Genomic DNA, 8,574 nt, shown 5'->3' on the forward strand with positions numbered 1-8,574 from the left:
TATATTTATTTGTTGGTATAGTAATTATTTACCTTCATCATCTGTACATTCAGATGAATCCAGACATGCACAATCCCAATTTCTTTAGTTTGTTTGTTTCTCGAAAAATGTATTGATGCTGTAAATCTGTTACTTTGAGGTTTTCTTCCATGGATGTAATGCACACCATCTTTCATGTTATCAGCTTTCGTGTGTTTGCATTTAATCAGGTTTAAAATGAAAAGCATGCATGTGTGAATATGTTTATATAACTTTGAATCACAGTCATTTGTATGTGACTGGTGTATGTGTCAAAGAAACAGGCAGAGAGATGCTGAGTTGTTGAGGTGTGTGTGTTTGTGTCTGTCCTGATGTGCTACTGAAATAATGAATGTTGTGACCCAGACTTCACAACAGTGCATTGCTGAAGGCTCAGGTAGCAGTCAAGGTTATCCTACAGTTATGAATCATTCATTAATATGAGAAAGAGAGAGCGAGGAAGAGACAGAAGTCTGAAGAAAGCAACAATTGCAATATTCCCCATCCCGAACCCTTGAGAAACACTCACTTCACACTACAGGCTGTGTGTGTGTGTTCATGAACATATGGAAGTGTGTGTACTAATGCTAGCCTCTCCTCACCTTCTCAATTTCAGCTAAATTGTCTATCCAACTTCTGGCCAGTTACTTATAATCGTCTTATTGAAGCTGTCTGAATGTTGCTTCATCTGATAGCTGAGCGTCTGCTAATAAGATGATTCTGATCCTCTGTGCAAAACATGTATTGTGCGAGGTTGTTAATTGTGTGATTATATGCACAGTCCACATCTCACGTCATGCATATTCAAGGTGATGTGTAGAAGGTGTGGTTGAAGGAGAGAGAGATGTGAGGATGCTGCAGTTTACCCTTGCTGTGTAGGACAGCACTCCAAGACAATTCTGCTTCTTTGAGCTCACTGTTTGCATTACAAGACCATCACAATCTGCTAATCTGTTTCAACTTATTCAGTCTCAGATGTGTAATGGAATTGACATCAGTCATTATGTGAGAAATTGTGAAGGTCGTTTGGAAAGGAAGTGATGTCACACTACACTGCAAAAATTGATTTTTCAAAGTTGTAAATAAAACTAAACTACTTGCCATTTATTTGAAATGAATTGTGAAATTTATTAGCAATTTCTGAGTAAAAAAGTTAGTTCATCCAAAAATGAAAGTTCTGTCATCATGTTCTAACCATTATGACTTACTTTTTTTCCATGAAACATAAATGGAGATACTTTGAAGAGTGTTTATGCTGCTCTTTTCCATACAACTAAAACATGTATTAACCAGAGGCTGTTTAGTCTCAGCCTCAGACTTCACGCCCACGGACCGTTGGCTGAACGTCTGATGCATATCGCATACAAAATTGGAAACACTTCGGGAGTTTCGAAGTCGTCATCGGATTGGTTGAATTATACAGGATTTCCGGGAGACGTGTGTGTCGCTTTCTTTAACATTCCGCCTGGAAACAAATATGCTGTGACGCCAAACCCCCTCATGTTAGAAGAAAGCCGTTGTGTTTACAACTGTGACAATGAGTGCTTATCAGGATAAACTAAATGCTGGATTTTCAAAAGTATGTGAAATATGTCAAGTTTGCGGCATAGACTTTTTAAAATACGTCCAAAAGTTTTACACACCGGTCTGTTATTGTGGGGACATTTCCACGCCCGTAAACATGACGCGGCACAAAACGAAACGTGATTGGTTGCTTTACCTGTCAGTCATATGGCCTCTTGGGCGGGCCTTGGCCATTCAAAGTGACCAAGATTCCCAGACCTTCTGCCATCAGTCTGAAGGTCTGGCTACGCGTCAGGATCAACTAAATGCTGGATTTTCAAAAGTATGTGAAATATGTCAAGTTTGCGGCATAGACTCTTTAAAATATGTCCAAAAGTTTTACACACCGGTCTGTTATTGTGGGGACATTTCCACACCCGTAAACATGACGCGGCACAAAACGAAACGTGATTGGTTGCTTTACCTGTCAGTCATATGGCCTCTTGGGCGGGCCTTGGCCATTCAAAGTGACCAAGATTCCCAGACCTTCTGCCATCAGTCTGAAGGTCTGGCTACGCGAGACTAGAGGCTGTTAAGTTTGCCATTATCTTTTATTATTTCTTAGAAAAATAAAAGTCGTGGTGTGAGCAAAACTAAATTAAACAGGAAATTATTTGATAGAGAGGACCACTGCAGACGCTCACAAATTTATGACAAGGTCAGCAAGTCTCTTATATCATTTATCCTTTATATGACAAGGCAAGATTAATGAAATGTCATGTGGTGCGCCTCTCCAAAAACAAAAACAAATAAATTAAATTATTTAATTATTAGCCTAAATAATAATTAAATCGATTTTTAAGTCTATACGTAGAAATATGTAAAAAAAAATTAATAGAATTAATAATGACTAAGATGTGTACACTGACATGTATTCAAGGTGTAAAGAAAGTATGTTATTATTTTTACTTGGTTGTCACACCGCATGACATTTTTAGAGTTATTAAATTAAAACTTTTTCAAAACCATATGAAACCCACATGAATAGAAAGAGTTCATTTACAGGGACTTGGCTCATTTATTTTAAACACATTTTAAAAATAATTTTAAAAGGTTTTTACTTTCCTTTGCCATGGACTCTCCTATTTTTTGACCCAAATGCTGTTGGTACATAATGACTTAAATTTCCTTTTGTATTTAAAAATATGGCTTGGATTGACATGAGGGAGTCGATGATGATGAAATGTTAATTTTTGGGTGCACTGTCCCTTTAAGCATAAAGTAATGGCACAACACAACATCCCCTTACCGCCAAGGGCAAAAAAAAGTATAGTAAAACTATCAAAACACACCAATCAATGAACCAAACTGTTTGAACACTTAAGTCTTACCTTGGGTTAGTGAAGTGTGGTGCAATTGAGATTGTATTGTTCTTTATCTTCCCACTATTTAACCTAAGAGTCAATACCTGGACCATAGTACCTCTCGCTTCATTATCCAGACCAAATGGACCTTGACATATCTGTTGCTTCGAACAACACATATAAGTCTGAACGGTGATGGAGGCATGGCAGGTAGGACATAAGCATGTCACTGTAAAATGGTTACAAGAGAACCGCACACAGCCTTGAGCAGTAGGCTGCACTGAGGAGGCGAGAGGGAGGGCTGCAGGGATCAATATCAGTGAGCAGGAGAAGAGCGAGGGATGGAGAAACAGAGGGGTAAGGGACTGAAGAAAGGATGAGGAGGCGGGGTGAAAGGAGAGAAAAGGAGGCTGGTGGGGAGAGAGAGCTCAGAAGGGAGCGATGGAGGGTCAACTTCAGCGATGGCATCTGATTCAGCACAATCTTTCCCACTCAGGTTACTGCACTGTGACCTAGCCGAGCATGCTGGGACTCTCTGTGGCCAAGCCTGTCTTCCAGTTTAATTTCCCTTTTCTTTCTGTCCTTCTGTCTGTTTCTCCTTTGACATTTCATCTATACAAACTCAGTCTCCTCTTATTTTTGCCCTTCTATCTAAACACAACTCAGGATTCATGATTTGTGATGGTTTTACTTTCTCCGATATCATGTCATTGTCATTGTCTAGCTTTAGAGTCTTTAGTCATGTCACAATATACCAAGACATTTTTTTTTCTTGTGTTTGGGTAATTTTTCATCTGCCATATGTTATGTCAACATCTTAGTCTTTCTCTCGCTCTCTATCTCTATAGACAATCACCACTCCCACGCAAGCATTTTGCTCCGTCATACTTTTGTTTTGGGTCTTTGCACATCATGCAGAGACAATTATGTTTTATCTCTGACAATAAAAGCCTTTCGACAAAGAAAAAAATAAAATTAAAAGCTTTCATGCATGTAATTTTGCATTGTCACTTTTGATCTATGACTGAATCTCTGAAGTACTTTGCTTGTTTTTTTTCCAAAACCATTTTTGTTTGCAAAGAAACATCAGATCTTTGTGTTTTTACACAAACACTTTAGACTAGAGGCTTGAATTTTGACAATGTAAACTATCATTGAAAATTTGATTTTTAATATTTAATTTTGTAAATATTTTTATTTAAAATAATTCATACTTTTATAGAGCAAGGATGCATTAAATTGATCAAAGGTGACAGTAAAAGACATTTCTAGTGTTACAAAAGATTTCTAAATCAAATAAATGCTGTTCTTTTGAACTTTCTATTATCAGAAGAACCCTGAAGAAATGTCTCTTGAGCACCAAATCAGCATATAAGAATGATTTCTGAAGCATAATGTGACTGAAGACTGGAGTAATGACGCTGAAAATTCAGCTTTGCATCACAGGAATAAATTACTTTTTTAAATATATTAAAATAGAACATTTTAAATTGTATATTTCACAATATTACTATTTTAATGTATTTTTTTAATCAAGTAAATGCAGCTTTGGTGAGCATAAGAGACTTTTTTCAAAAAACATAAAAAAATCTTACCAGTGACAAAATGTTTAACAATAGTGTACAAATTAAATTGATAGTAGCACATTTATTTCCTACCCTGATTGGAATCAGCTTCATGGGTATTAAGTCTAATGTGGGTGTGGGTGGGTGTGTGTTGTGTTTGGGAATGTTTGGTGTGTGTTTTTCAGCCCACTCACGTTTAAGATTTTATTTTTAAATCTGTCACGGCTGTCCATTTGTGTCTGCTACACCAGTGGCCCAGATTTGGGCAAGATTGAGCATCACAGAGTTTAATGCAGCCCGTGTCCGAGGGTGCGGGAGAGTGATTAGATGAGAGATGTGTTACTTCCAGACGTTCTCCAGCAGTCTATAGGCTGTATGGATGCTCAGGTTCATTTGGAGGTCGTTTGTAATTTAAGATGTACGGGCTGGCTGCGGCCTCCAGCAAATCTCTCCTTGGAGGGTGATGTAAGATTAGGGTCAGAGCAGTCAAATACAGGTTAGGACAGGGAAGGGGTGACATAACTGCTCAAATGCGGGTTATTAAAAATGTTAGACTATGCCAAAGCCTAAATTATTCTTACTAATAATGCGTTCGCCTGTTGTACACAATGTATTTTGATGTCAAATAAAATGATTGTGAAAAGCGAAAAAAGTAATCCATTCAGAAATCTAAATACTTTTTGAATGGAACTGAGCTTACCTGAGTTCATCTTACTTCTTTAGAAGAAACTCCGCAAGTTCGGCATCTCGAAACTCAAACATTCTATCAGATACCTTCATTTTTGTAAAAGCACTGCCAATATTTTTTATCCTTGTTTTTCCCCGTTGTCCGTCTCTGCATATTTTAGCAAGTCTGTGAATTTTGACTTACACTTCTGTAACCGAATCTGAATTTCTTTTCCCATGTAACGCATCAACCATGGTCGCTGGTCAAACACCATCTGGCTCAGCCTGCTACAGTAGCCACGCCCTAAACTGTCGCTATTGGTTGAGCTGGAAATACTGACGGATCTGCCCATATGCAAATGTAATGTGTACATATGCTATGTAAACAAAAGTATTGGGACACCTGACCATTACATTGGCTTTAATGACATTGCATTCTAAATACATAGACATTAATATTGAGTTGGTCCCCTGAAACCCCTCCCCCTCCTCCATGATTCATCACTCTACAGGTTTTCACTGCTCCAGAGTCCAGTGGTTGTGTGCTTTACACCACTCCATTCAGCGCTTAGCATTGAACATGGCGATGTGAGGCTTGCATGCAGCTGCTTGGCCATGGAAACCCGTTCATGAAGCTCCCATCATACAGTTTTTGTGCTGATATTAATGCCAGTGGATGTGTGGAAGTCTTCAGCTATGGAATCAGCAGAGCGTTGGCGAGTTGTATGCATCATGTGTCTCAGCACTCGATGACCGGCTCTGTGACTTTTCATGGTCTTACGAATCATGGCTGAGTTGCTGCTGTTCCTAAATGCTTCCAGTTTCCAGTAATACCACTTACAGTTGACTGTGGAATATATAAGCAGGGATGAAATTTCACAAACAGACTTATTGAAAGGAGGCATCCTAACCTTATAGGTAGCATGTATAGCAATATCACTTTTGATAGTGCAATATATGTGATATATTACATTTCTTTATGGTTAGTGGACTACTGCTGTATATGTTTAATGTGGCTTGAGAGGCTCAATGTTTACACTTTTGGGGGAGATAAACCCATTAATATTTTTAAGTATATTATCTCAATAATAAGTATGCTACAGTGTATTTCTTTTCACATGGGTGAGCATAATTGATGTGAAAATTTGGGCAGTCGTCGTGTATCAAAATTTCTGATGTTCAAATATAAAATTAATATTTTTAGACCCTTGTAATATAAGATATATACAGTATATATATAAAAAAGCTTTATTGGACTGCTGTTCCCTTGGGATTCTGTGAAGGAAAGTAAATTCCCCACTCATTTCATTGTGCAGAGTTGTCATGCGTACCAGCACTAATAAAACAAAGATAAACAAACAAGATGGGGATAACTGAGTAAATTGATTCCTCACAGACTTTGTAAAGGAGAAAACCTGCAAGGTGAAATGCTCAGCAATAATTCAAAGATTTGTTTCCTTTGTCTTCCTCACTTTTGTCCACAGTCTGCATAACAATCAGTCCGCCCAAACACAGATGTGTATTTCACACTGAGTGATATTCCTATTAGAGCAAGGTGTTTCTCATACCAATGAGGTGCTTTTCCAGCTTTGACTGGAATAAATGTTCTAGATTGTTGAGCAGAAGCTGTCACTGCATGTTTATAAGATTAATCAGATCCTACAGGTTCAATATTCACCTTACAGCTCTTGTTTATTTCTGTTAAGATAGATGTCATGTGGCAGATAACGTACTGTTTTACTGTGGTTTGTTGCTGACACAGAGATGTGTAGTTGTCTTCTGCCTTGGTGGACAGTTTTATTGCTATTATGCACATTATATCGTTATGAAATTCTTCTTTGATAAACAACATTTATGTTCTTTAGAATTTAAGCCTTTCGTGGATTAATGTAATACATCTTCATTCTGTTTGTCTCTCCTTTTCAAACGTTCTTTGCCCTCTTTTGATTGATTGACTGTGGAATTCAATTAGACACTCTTGTAATTGAGTCATTTTGTTTACACTCTTCTCTTTACTTTCATATTTTGGGCAGGTCTCTGTTGAGACTGCAGTTTATTGTAGGCGGGGGCTCTAAGATTTGCGGAACAGCATTGACCCTTTCGTTAACTGAAATAATGTTTATACCAAAATATACAGCCATAATAATAGGTGGTAAATAGAAGGTCAGAGGATGACTTTGTTTATCATTAAAGGGGTCATATGATGCTATTTTAAAGATCATTATTTTGTATATTTTGTGTAACAGAATATGTTGACATGCTTTAATGTTCAAAAAACACATAATTTTTCAAATACTGTACATTATTCTAGGTCCTCTATGCCCCGCCTCTCTCAAACACGTCGTTTTCAACAAAGCCCCCTCCTTTGACAAGCGCAGTCTGCTCTGATTGGCCAGCTGACCCAGTGCATTGTGATTGGCCGAACACCACAAGCACGCGTCGGAAATGTAACGCCCCTTACCATAATCGTGAGCTTCAGCTTTCAAAGTAAATATCAAGACAGTTAATAATGTCGTTAGTTTTACCATCAGTTCAAGCCCGAAAGGGCAACAGAGTCGCGTGACAGACACAGTGATGATGCAGTACACAAGCCACGGTTAAGACAGCTGACATGCTATGATTTCAGACAGGCAGTTCACTCTCCTGTGATGTGACCCGGTTCCCCTCACACACACACACACGACGCGTTACTCTGCGCTGCGCAAAACTCCGCATTTGAACAGTCAATAGCAAATACTTAAACTAATAACAAAACATACTTACAGTCGCTGATTCAGAAGCGCCAGATTGTCATAGGATTCAGTTCGGTGTTCGCGCGCCATCTGAAACGCGTGTGCATGCTTCATGTGTGTGCGCGTAGAGAACAGAACAGCGCGCGAGTAACGAATCGAGTTCCCTTTCGCCTTTTCTCTCTGGAATTGTTTAAAATTGCTTGTGTAAATACGAACAAATTATAAACTTATACTCTATTATGCTATCTATTATGGTTAAATGTTGCAATTAATCCGTGGATCACATGCGTGCCGAACCGTGGCGCTTGGTCCGTACGGATCATGGATCAACTACGATCCGTTTAACCACTAGCCGATTACGATTTTACTAGTGTCAACTATGCTAATAGAAAACACCAAACTCCAACTTGTGACACTAAAATAATACTGTAAACATTAACTATACAACGTAAAATGTAATGTGTATAAACATAACTTTACATCTAAAATATGATTCATACATTTTGCTCACAAAAATATTTTGAAGAATATTTTAATGTTAAGGTACACATATTGTCTTGTTAAATATAAAAATTTTTTTTTTCCATAATTGAGGTAAATGTATATTATACTAAAATTGCCCTAGCAAATCTTAATTTAAAGGGGTCCTATGATGTTGCTAAAAAGAACATTATTCTGTGTATTTGGTGTAATGCAATGTGTTTATGCGGTTTAAAGTAAAAAAAA

General features: G+C 37.9%; 1 pseudogene; it reads left to right on the top strand.

Moving 5' to 3' along the window:
• The window catches only part of LOC107702825 (membrane-associated guanylate kinase, WW and PDZ domain-containing protein 1-like), a 76,937-nt pseudogene that overhangs the window by 687 nt on the left and 67,676 nt on the right, over positions 1 to 8,574 (top strand).

Source organism: Sinocyclocheilus anshuiensis, unplaced genomic scaffold (assembly GCF_001515605.1).
Source record: "Sinocyclocheilus anshuiensis isolate Anshui unplaced genomic scaffold, SAMN03320099.WGS_v1.1 scaffold366, whole genome shotgun sequence".
NCBI classification, from domain to species: Eukaryota; Metazoa; Chordata; class Actinopteri; order Cypriniformes; family Cyprinidae; genus Sinocyclocheilus; species Sinocyclocheilus anshuiensis.